We start from the raw sequence: 11,456 nt of genomic DNA on the forward strand, positions 1-11,456 counted from the left end.
TCTCCAGGGTGGCTGTGAAAAGCGAAACGGCTGAGTCACTGGGGATGCACATTTAAATGTTAATAGATCCTGGCAAGTTGCCCTGGAAAGCTCCTGTACGAAATTATACTCCCACTGCAGTTCTGAGACAACCATTTCCCCACATCAATGACATTAGCAAACTTCTTAATTTTTGCTCATGCGAAGTGATTTTAATTTGCAAGTCCCTGAACACTGGTAATGATGAACATCTTTTTGCGTATTTGTTCACTATTTGTACTTCCTCTTTTGTGTGTGCTCTATCCCTGTTCTTCCATATCTCATTTGTAGACTTCTGAGGATAGGGATGGTGTGTCCTGTCCCTTGTTGTATCTCCCAAGCCCATGACAGCATGTTACGAAGTAATTGCCCAAATACATAATGAAATGATCTAAGTGAGTCATCATAACCTTTAACCTAAGCATGATTTTGCACTTTTTTTCAAAGACACAGTCTGAAATCTCTTTCTCTGGACTGAGGATTAAAGCAGAGTATTAGATTAGGCCTTTTATGGAAAAATCAGACCCCAGTCACTTTTGCTGATAGAAAGTTGTCCTGGAACACAAAGTCAGAGACCTCCAGGCACTTTAAAATTCATTCAAACTTGTGTGGGAGCCAAGATGGCCCTGCACAGTGGTTTTTCTGACCGTCACTTTTGCCTGACCAAGACTGCCCCTACATTCAACAAAATGTGTCCCCTAACTATGTGCTTTTTGAGAGGTGGTTACCAGCATTGGAAGACTAAAATCCTCTAAGTACATGTCCAGAATCCTGGCTTTCCTGGAAAACAGTAGACCTGGGGACACTGGGCCTTTCAGAAGAGGGAGTCCTCCCCAGTTTACCATAATCCCTGGGTCTTTGGCTTCTGGAGGCATTTGAATCTTCCCCTTCTGGTGTTCAATACAGTTGGAAGATAAAAGTAAACCCATTTAAAAATAAAGAACAGAAAGGGCGCCTGGGTGGCTCAGTTGGTTAAGCATCTGCCTTCGGCACAGGTCATGATCTCAGGGTCCTAGTGATAAGGTTTTGGAATATAGATGAGGTTCAGTGAGGTGAGGTCCGGAGCCAATGGCCAAGAAGGAATTCTTGAGACGTCTTTGGTGCAAAATGGTGGTTTTATTAAAGCGCGGGGAGAGGACCTGTGGGCAGAAAGAGCTGTTGCCCCGGGTTTGTGAGGTGCGGCTGATTACATACTTGGGAGTTGGGGGAGGTAAAGAAAAGTGAGGTTTCAAAGGGATTTTTGTATATTAAAGTAGAGTCACAGGATACTGGAGGTCTTGCCATTGTCAGGTTAAGGTTGTTCTTCCTTCTAGTAAGGCGTTAACAGTAAGATCACTGGGAGCTTCCTGGAGGAACATGACACTCTGCCCGCTTCACGGATCTGTCAGTGGGCTGCAGGTTATAAGGACATTTAATTGTGTCTACATTTCCTTCTAGAAGCTAGGTTATTGATAGAAATGCTTTGTTCTTGTAGATTGCTACGGCATTTTGTAAACGGAGGGAGATTCAGTCTTACAGGATTGTGATTTCTTTTCTTTTTTTTTTTTTTTTAAAGATTTTTATTTATTTATTTGACAGACAGATCACAAGTAGGCAGAGAGGCAGGCAGAGAGAGAGGAGGAAGCAGGCTCCCCACTGAGCAGAGAGCCCGATGCGGGGCTCGATCCTAGGACCCTGGGATCATGACCTGAGCCGAAGGCAGAGGCTTTAACCCACTGAGCCACCCAGGTGCCCCAGGATTGTGATTTCTATATGTTAACTATTTGTTTTTTCCTTTTCTTAGCTTTAGGGCGGCCAGGAGTGCATGAGAAATGTCATCTATATCCCATGGGGAGGGTCGTGGGGTGTCTGCTTCTGCTTTGTCCTCAGCTTGCCTTCTGTTCTCTCATCACTAGGATGGAGCCCCCTGTGGGGCTCCCTGCTCAGCAGGGAGTCTGCTTCTCCCTCACCCTAGGCCCCTCCCCCCACTCCCTCTCTCTGTCTCTTTCTCTGTCTCTGTCTCAAATAAATGAATAAATAAAATCTTTAACTTGATTAACAGTTGTCTTATGTAGTTGGGTGCTACCATATTGGGGGTAAATATTTACAATTGTTAGATCTTCCTGGTGGATAGACCCTTTAAGAATGATGTAGTGTCCTTCTTTATCTCTGACTACAGCCTTTAGTTTAAAATCTAATGTATCTGATATGAGAATTGCTACCCCAGCTTTCTTTTGAGGCCCATTGGCATGAAAGATGCTTCTCCATCCCTTCACTTCCAGTCTGGATGTATCTTTATTTTTTTAATTTTTTAAAATATTTATTTATTTATTTGACAGACAGAGATCACAAGTAGGCAGAGAGGCAGGCAGAGAGAGGGGAAGAAAGGAAGCAGGCTCCCCGCTGAGCAGAGAGCCCGATGCGGGGCTCGATCCCAGGACCCTGAGATCATGACCCGAGCCAAAGGCAGAGGCTTTAACCCACTGAGCCACCCAGGCGCCCTGGATGTATCTTTAGGTTCCAAAATGGGTCTCTTGTAGAAAGCATATGAAAATAAAGAATAGAAAAAACTACAAGGCAGTGTGGGGTATCACCCGGGTGATAGCATATGGACGTGCAGAGGGATTCTGGAGGAAGAAGGGGCCTTGCAGGCTGGAGGGGTCACAAGAGATATATTGTTTATTAGCTGGGCCTTGAGGATAGACAGGCCTTGCTGGGTGGGGAAGGGGTGAGAGAGAAGGAAGGCCAGAGGAGCAGTGTTAGCAGAGGTTTAGGTAATACTGTTGTGGAGAATGTGTGCATTTCCGTGACCTGAAATTCACAAAGACCAGGAGCATTGCTGTTGTTCATGATGGCCTTGAAAGCTGCAAAGTGGAGGGGAAATTTTGTTTGCATTTTCCCCCAAATGACTTGTCCCAGGAGATACAGGGAGATAGTGTTAGAGATGTGATTTGGGGACAGGACATAGAGGGGCTTGGCTTCCCAGGGAAGAGTCTTGATCCTGTAGGTGATGGAGAATCTTTGAATTTAACCTAGAAGGTGATTTCAGTTATATACAGGGTGTCATAACAGTGACCATTTACTACTACTTTTTATGTTCCTCACACTATGCTGAGCTTTTTTAAAAAAATTGAGGTGAAATTCACATAACTTAAAATTAGTCATTTTGAAATGTAAAATTCTGTGGCATTTAGTATATTCACAAAGTACTAGCCAGCATCTCTAGTTCCAAGATGTTTTCATCATCCTAAAAGGAAAACCCATAACCATTCAGCAGTCACTCCCTCTTCTCTCCTCCTCTCTTGACCCCTCTAGCCTGCGTTCTGTTTCTATTCATCCTGGATTTTTCTCTGTCCGATTTATCGATCCTAAATATTTCATCTAAATGGAATCATACAATATACAGCCTCTGGTGCCTGGCTTTTTGTACTCAGTATAATGTTATTAAGGGTGACCATATACACATCAGTACATTGTTCCTTTTGATGGCTGAATGATATTCCATTGTATGGATGTGCCACAGTTTGTTTATTCATTCACCATATGATCCATTGATGGCCTTCTGGGCTGTGTCCACCCGTCGGATGTTGTGAACGGTGCCACGATCAACATTCATGTGTGAGTATCTGAGCATTTGTTTTTAATTCTTTTGTGTAGAAGTAGAATGTCTGACTCATATGGTAATTTTATGTTCGACGTTTTCGAGGCTTTGCTGATCTGTGTCTTTTCTTTTAATCTTCTCACCAATCAGTGAGGAAGAGCCATAGTTACCTCTTACAGGTAAGAAATTAGAGGCAAGAAAACTGAGGTCCAGAGAAGTTACGTGGCTCTCCTAAGATTGCACAGCTGGAAGGAAAGTGGTAGAGTTGGGATTTAAGCCCAGGACTGGTTCTGAGTTTAGAACTGGAGCCCTTAACCATTAGGCAGCCTTGCCTCTCTTAGAGCACCTAAGGAGGATGGCATTATGCATCAAGAAACGAGCTCATTTCCTCGCTCAGGGAACCATTAATTGAAAGAAAATTTTTCTTCTGGCTGCAGGAATTTACCTAATGGCAAAGCTACAAAGCCACCTATTGTCTGTTGGACTGAACAAGAGTTTTAACAAAAAAAGGAAAGTGAAAACAATCTCTGTGGGCACTTTTCTCCTCCCTTGTGCAGGCAGACATCATTGCCACCTGGAAAGAGCAGGGACACATTCTCCCAGCCTTTCCCCCTTTCAGTGTGCTTGTGGCCATCCTGTTAGTCTGTAGCCACCTCTAACCCCTTTGCCGGGGGACTGGTGATTTCAGGTACAGTGGAACTCTCAGGTAGCATGTCTGAGTGGGAAGTTGCCCAAACATCTGACTCTTCATTTCATGTAGGGCTTTCCTACTGCTTGCCAGGGAGAAGCCAGAATAAGTGGTGTTCATTAGGATTAATGCCCATTGAATGGAAATGTGAAATTGATCACAGATAGCCCTTTTTGAAATGAGGCCCCAGGGTGACTGAGAAGTAAGACAGGAACAAAGTCTCCTCTGGGTTCATCACAACTGAGACCTGGTAACTGCTGAAAAGTGAAATCGATCTATGACACACATGGTTACTAGGAAGTGCCAGCATCACTGGGGTGAGCGGGGGGGCACACAGGCCTCAAAATCTCTGCTGGATCTGCAACCCTAGAGAGGTACTAAAGAGCCTAGCTATATCCCGAAATGCTCCCATCTTGTTCTTTTTTTTTTTTTTTTTTTTTTAAAGATTTTATTTATTTATTTGACAGAGAGAAATCACAAGTAGGCAGAGAGGCAGGCAGAGAGAGAGGAGGAAGCAGGCTCCCTGCTGAGCAGAAAGCCCGATGTGGGGCTCGAACCCAGGACCTGGGATCATGACCTGAGCCGAAGGCAGCGGCTTAACCCACTGAGCCACCCAGGTGCCCCTCTCCTCCCATCTTGTTCTAAAGTGACATCTTTTCTCAGGCTACAGGAGGACAGGGTCACTTCAAACACCTGAGTATGTTGACAGCGGGCTGCTTACTAAGGTGTGTGATACTGAAACACAAAGTTGCATTTCTTTTTTTTTTTTTTAAAGATTTTTATTTATTTATTTATTTATTTATTTATTTATTTATTTGTCAGAGAGAGAGAAAGAGAGTGAGCACTGGCAGATGGAGGCAGAGGGAGAAGCAGTCTCCCCGCAGAGCAAGGAGCCTGATGTGGGACTCGATCCCAGGATGCTGGGATCATGACTTGAGCCGAAGGCAGCTGCTTAACCAACTGAGCCACCCAGGCGTCCCACAAAGTTGCATTTCTAAGTAACTTCTTAACCCCTTTTGGCATATTGAACTCTGTTGTCCATCTGATATAAATCAAAGCCTCCGGAATGTGCCGTGGTTTCTATTTCTGTGTTTGTGTCTTGGTTCGTACTTAGCCGTTAAGTTGCGCCTTTTGCATTTGCTCTTTCACACCCATCAGTGAGTTCCCTTGCTCTCTGGTTTCTCGTTGGCTTTGGCCAGTGGTAGGCACTAGCAGGAGATTGGAGGGAAGGAAGGAAAAAGGGAGTTGAGCACATCTGAATTCCTAATTCACATCCTGATGGGACACACGTCAGTAGTGGTTGTGCTTCTCTGTGGTGGCCCATAGCTCCTGTTGAGTGACCCTTTCCCAAAGCTATAGATTTTGTTGAGTTCTGGTAAGCCTTCTTCCATTTATTGTCCTTTTAATCCTAGGGGTGGTATCAGCTTCCCACATTTTTTTTTTTTTAATCTCTGGGGGTCTTTGTTCCTTGTGGGTTTTCTTTAGCTGGCCCACAACTTTATAAAGAGTCCTTCCTCATCCTCTTCAGGATGCCGTCTGTTTCCTGCCATGACCTTTCCCAGGACCCAATACCCGATATCTCCTGTCCCTATGGCAGGTTATCTGATAGTTGATAGGATGAAGTAAGAACCCCCAGGCTGGAACAGAATACAGGCTGAAGAGTATCAAACTGTGGCACCATCATCTTGTGCCCAATGACACTGGACCAGAGAACAGGAGTTTTGAGAACAGGAGAACAGAAGGCTGAGGAATTTGTTCAGGAAATGGAAGCAGCAGAGGAAACTAGAAGAGAAGTTGCCTAGGAGGAGGCATACAGAACAGAAGAATTAAAAATAACTTTCTGACCAAAGTCATCAACCTGTAGCAACCCGAGAGCCATTTGGTGAGATGATCTATGAGTTTCAGCTAAGCATGTGCAGCTCACTTTCGTATGTACCCTTATTGCTAGAGTGACTTTTCCCTTTTCCCTTTTGCATATAACTAGGCCATCTCCTATCTTTTCATTCAAGGATGTGAGCTCCTTGCAGGTTCCTGGAATGAGCCAAGTCGTTTCTTACTTCTGTCCTTTCTCACTCAAATAGTTCTCTTTGACAGCTTTTCCACCATTGATGATTCTTAGTCTTTCTTTAAGACTTGGTCAACTATGATAATTGTTAGTCTTTCTTTAAGATTGCCTGAGAGGCTCAGGAAGCCGTACCTACTCCCTGGTCTGATGGAGATGCCTTTCTGTACTCCCATAGCACTGTTCCTAGTCTTCTCCTCTACTCCCCTACTGCTGTGACATGGAATCTGTACAGTCGGATTTTGGTCCCACTTATGGTGCAAGAAGTAGTTTAATAATTGTGATTAGGGGAAAGGACATTAAAAAATTCAGATATTTGGGGGCACCTGGGTTGCTCATTTGGTTAAGCGACTGCCTTTGGCTCAGGTCATGATCCTGGAGTCCCAGGATTGAGTCCCACATTGGGCTCCCTATTCAGTGGGGAGTCTGCTTCTCCCTCTGATCCTCTCCTCTCTCCTCTCATGCTCTCTCTCACAAACTCTCTCTGTCTTTCTCAAATAAATAAATCAAATCTTTAAAAAAAATTCAAATATTTTGGAGATCCTTGGGGACAGTGGGATAAAAAAAGACTATGGATACTTTGAGAGTGGGAAGGGTGGCTGTAGAAGTTCTGAAAAATTCTATTTCATAAGGTGAAGACATATACTTCTAACTATGAAACCGAGCTCTTCATACATTAAATAAAATTGAATATATCAACATTTTGTTCAAAGGGAAGCAAAATCCCCCCAAAAGGAGGGGAAGGAACAAGTCTTAGGGTAAAAGGACATTTTCATCAGGATCCACTAAGCTTCTTGCCCTCAGGAGGGCCCAGATAAATACCAGTGAAGAAAACTACATGTATCTGTTTGTCATGGTATGTGTTGGAAGTCCTCAAGACCACTCCCAGGCTTGGTGATTTGCTAGGAGGATTTATGAACTCAGCATATAGTCATACTGATGGTTATAATATATTACAGCAAAGGTCACAAAGCAAAGTCAGCTTAGGGGAAGGTTCATGGGGTGAAGACCAGAGGAAACCAGGTAGAGACTTCCCAGAGCTCACCCCAGTGGAGTCACACAGCGTATGCTTAATCCCCTCGGCAATGAGCTGTGACATGTGAACTCTTCTCTACCAGTGAAGTTCATCAGAGACTCAGGGCCCAGGGTTTTTACTGGGGGTCGTCACATAGGCAACCTTCTGCCTGTACATGCCTGAGATCCAGACTTGCTGAAGGAAAATGGGTGTTTACCATAACCTGTATTGTTTTCACAGTTTAGGCACAGTGAGCCCTCTTCTCAATTCTGGGAATGTTGGGAGCCGTCTCCAAATCCAAGTGTGATGATGCCAGCAAAGGGCCAACTTTGAAAGCAGGACTCTCTAAGGAGAGCAGTCCTCAATCCTGCTATATTTGCCTTTTTTCCCCTCACGTGGTGTAGCATGGATTACCCATGGTTAAAGGTGGCATCTGTGTAGTTCCAGCAAGTAGATGTCCCTTCTCCTTCGATCCCATGAAGAATGGGGGCTTCCTGGAATATGAGTTTAGATTTCTTTTCCCAGATACCTTAGCAGTGATTTCCAAACCTCAAAGGAACTGCCAACAGTTGGCTCTAATTAAATGGCTACTCACTAGCCCCTTCTTTGCATCCCATCCCAAGGGGCTTAAGTCCAAGTTCCCAGCAGCCATCCCTGCTGCAGATAATAAGACTCATCTTTCAGGGCAAAGCTAGGAGTTAAAGCCCATGTTACTAGAGGGCTCTCCATCAAATAAACTTTTTTTTTTTCTAATGTCACTGGTTTTACTTTTTATTTTATTTTATTTTATTTTTTATTTATTTATTTTTTTAGACTTATATTTATTTGACAGACAGAAATCACAAGGAGGCAGAGAGGCAGGCAGAGAGAGAGGAGGAAGCAGGCTCCCCGCTGAGCAGAGAGCCGGATGCGGGGCTTGATCCCAGGACCCTGGGATCACGACCCAAGCCGAAGGCAGAGGCCTTAACCCACTGAGCCACCCAGGCGCCCCTTGTTTTATTTTTTAAAAGAAATTTTATTTACTTATTTGTTAGGCAGAGAGAGACAGAGAGACAGAGAGACAGAGAGTGAGCGCACACAAACAGGGGGAGCGGCAGGTAGAGGGAGAAGCAGGCTCCCCACTGAGCAAGGAGCCCAATATGGGACTCAGTCCCAGGACCCTGAGATCATGACCTGAGCCAAAGGCAGATGCTTAACTGACTGAACCCCCCAGACGTCCCAGATAAACTCTTTTTATCTGCAGGGCTTCATGTACCGCTCCTCTTCACCATACATCCTAGTCATACCATCCTGGTTTTTGCCTACCCATGCTACCTAAGGTCCTGTGGCTCCTGTAGAATGCTATTCCATTCTCTCTAGCCGGCCCAGACCTTGCTCATCAGGTTAGGCTGAGGGGTGGCTCGTGGTGCTGGTCTGGTAGCCAGCAGAAGAGGTGGGGGCATTGTTTTGTTAGGCACCTACCCCATTTGAGGTTTTCTTCTTCTTCAAACAAGGGAAGGGGACTGTCTTTGTACAAGAGGGAGGAGGACACTTCAGGAACCCCGGAAAGCTCAGTGGGATCATAGGGTCAAAGGTAATCAAGTGCATCTTCCCAGGTATCCCCACCCCAAGTCTTGGCATCCTACTCCTTCCCATCAGGCTCCTGATTTTGGTGTAGGAATCCAACCTTCTCTGAGTTCTTCACAGTTACATGCTGTGTACTTTCTTCAGCTTTCTTTTCATGCTGAAGAAGATCGGGGTTTCGTTACATACTGCCAAGGAGGCTCTCTGACACAATTTGCTCTAAATTGTTGAATGACTGCCCCAAAGCTGTCATTTTTTTCTCTCTCCAGTGCATTTGTGGTATTTAGCAACAGCCACCCAAATTCACAATCCTGATAATTACTGTATCTCTGATTCCTCCTCTCTAGCACTAGTAATGTTGCACAAGCCAGTGCATCCTTTCCACCTATAGCCTGTCCTAGGTGAAAGTCTTAGCATTTGTGCCCATGTGCCAGGGACAGCTGATGCTTCATCTCACCAGTGATAGGCTTCTTATTGCTAGACAACCAATCAGTGACCCGACTCCAGAATTCTTCCTTTGAGTTTGATTCTTAAGACTGCTCCTTATACCAACTCTCTTAGGTCAATGTAGGAGGCAGAATAATGGCTCCAAAGATGTCCCTGTCCTAATCCCCAGAATCAGCAAGTATGTTACCTGATATGGGAAAGAGGACTTTGCAGATATAATTAAGTGAAGGGTCTTGACATGAGGAGATGATCCTGGATTATCCATCTGGGACCAGTGTATTTATAGGAGTCATTATAAGAGGGATGCAGTAGGGGTCACAGTCAGAGAAGGTGATGTGACAATGGAAGGAAAGGTTGCAGTGATGCAGGGCCATGAACTGAGAAATGTAGGTGACTAACAGACATTGGAAAAGGCAAGGAATGGGTTGTCTTTGAGAGTCTGCAGAAGAAACACAGCCCTACCAATATCTTGATTGAGCTCAGTGAGATCTGGGTCAGATTTCTGCCCTCCAGAACTATAAGATAATAAATTTGCATTGCTTAAGCTGCTGTGTGTTAATTTATTAGAGCACTGATAGGAAATGAATATAGTTGGGTTCCCTAGAAGCAGAGCTTGAGTCAGGGGTTTGGGTATACACGATCTATTGAAAGAATGCTCTCAGGAGATCCCTGTAGGAGACTGAGGAGGACAAGGTGAAAAAGATTGACAGGCAAGGGTGTGGCCCCATGGCCTTGGCCTTGCATGGAAGTTACACCGCAGAGTTATTCTCTCTTGAGGCAAGGATGCTGCCCTTTGATTCTGGTTTCAGGCAGTCACTGGAAGCCCCTGGGTTGGTGAGGATGTTGCGGTGGGGTGGGGTAGGACGTCCCCTTCTAGATGACATGACTCCTGTCAGCAAAGCTTTTCTCTGAGAAGGGAGGCACCTGTGACCTGTTATCAGCCAACACAGCAGCTGGGCATGGGTGCACAATCCTGGTAGTAGAGACCCTTATACTGAACAGAACTCGTATACTCCAGTGAGACCACGTGATATGCCAGAGCAGAGAAATTAAAACAAATGTAATCAATGGTGGCTTTCCTAGCCTGATTGCTTTGGCCTCCAAATGCAGGCTCAGTCTGACTTTCACAGAAGCAGCGAAGTGAATTCAGCTGCCTAGTAACCATGACTTGGTGGCTTTGCAGATTTCAGCTGTTTTACTGAATTTTTCCAGCTTCTGTTTTAGTTTATCCAAACAACCTTGGCTTGCCCTCGTCGACTGTTGGTCTCGCAGTTCGCATCAGGCCACTGGCACTATCGCATCTGAGCGAGAAGCCCCTTGAACTAATTGACTCAGTGGAGAATTTTTGGCTCATCTGGGACCTCTGAGGGGGCAGTGCTGGTCCTTGAATACTAATTGCTGGCCTGTCACCTGACTTGATCAACACAGGATGTGGGATACCAGTAGCTAGTCTCCAGTGGAGATAGGATTTCAGCCTTAATTATTTTACCCCTTGACGGCACAACGAAAGCATCCAAACTGATGGAAAATGGGATTCTTCACTGAGCCGCATCATGCCCCAGATCTGTAATTTGATACAAAAGCTTCACACAAATTGAAATTAAAATGAATTTTAGATGCTTCCTCCCATCAAAGCAGTTTGCACCAGCAGGCTTCTCTCTTTCATGAGTTTGCTATAGAAAAGGAGGAACCGGACGGCTCTGCTGTTAGTGACTGTGGAAGTAACACGGTCTCCCTGCTTGTCGACTGCAGGCAAGAAAATGACATAAAATGGAAACCAATTGGAGGTCTAATTATCCTTTTCAAAATGACTTCATCCTGTGGCGTGGCCCACTGAATACATAAAAGACACCTTTCTTTTTCTTTCTTCTTTTCCCTTTGGGTATTTGGGGCCACCCTAACAGAGGGTCACACTGGGATTCAGGAGACGAGGCACTCAGGGTTTGAGTCTAATTTACCTGCTTTGTAATACCTACAGAGGGAGTGGCTTTCTGCCAAGCATTGTTGAAGCACTCCTCAGATAGTGACACATTTATTTCTCATAATGACTCGATGAGGTAGGTACTGATATTGTTTCTATTCT

The sequence above is a fragment of the Enhydra lutris genome, unplaced genomic scaffold (genome assembly GCF_002288905.1).
Source record: "Enhydra lutris kenyoni isolate GAN:26980312 unplaced genomic scaffold, ASM228890v2 scaffoldscaffold30, whole genome shotgun sequence".
NCBI lineage: Eukaryota > Metazoa > Chordata > Mammalia > Carnivora > Mustelidae > Enhydra > Enhydra lutris.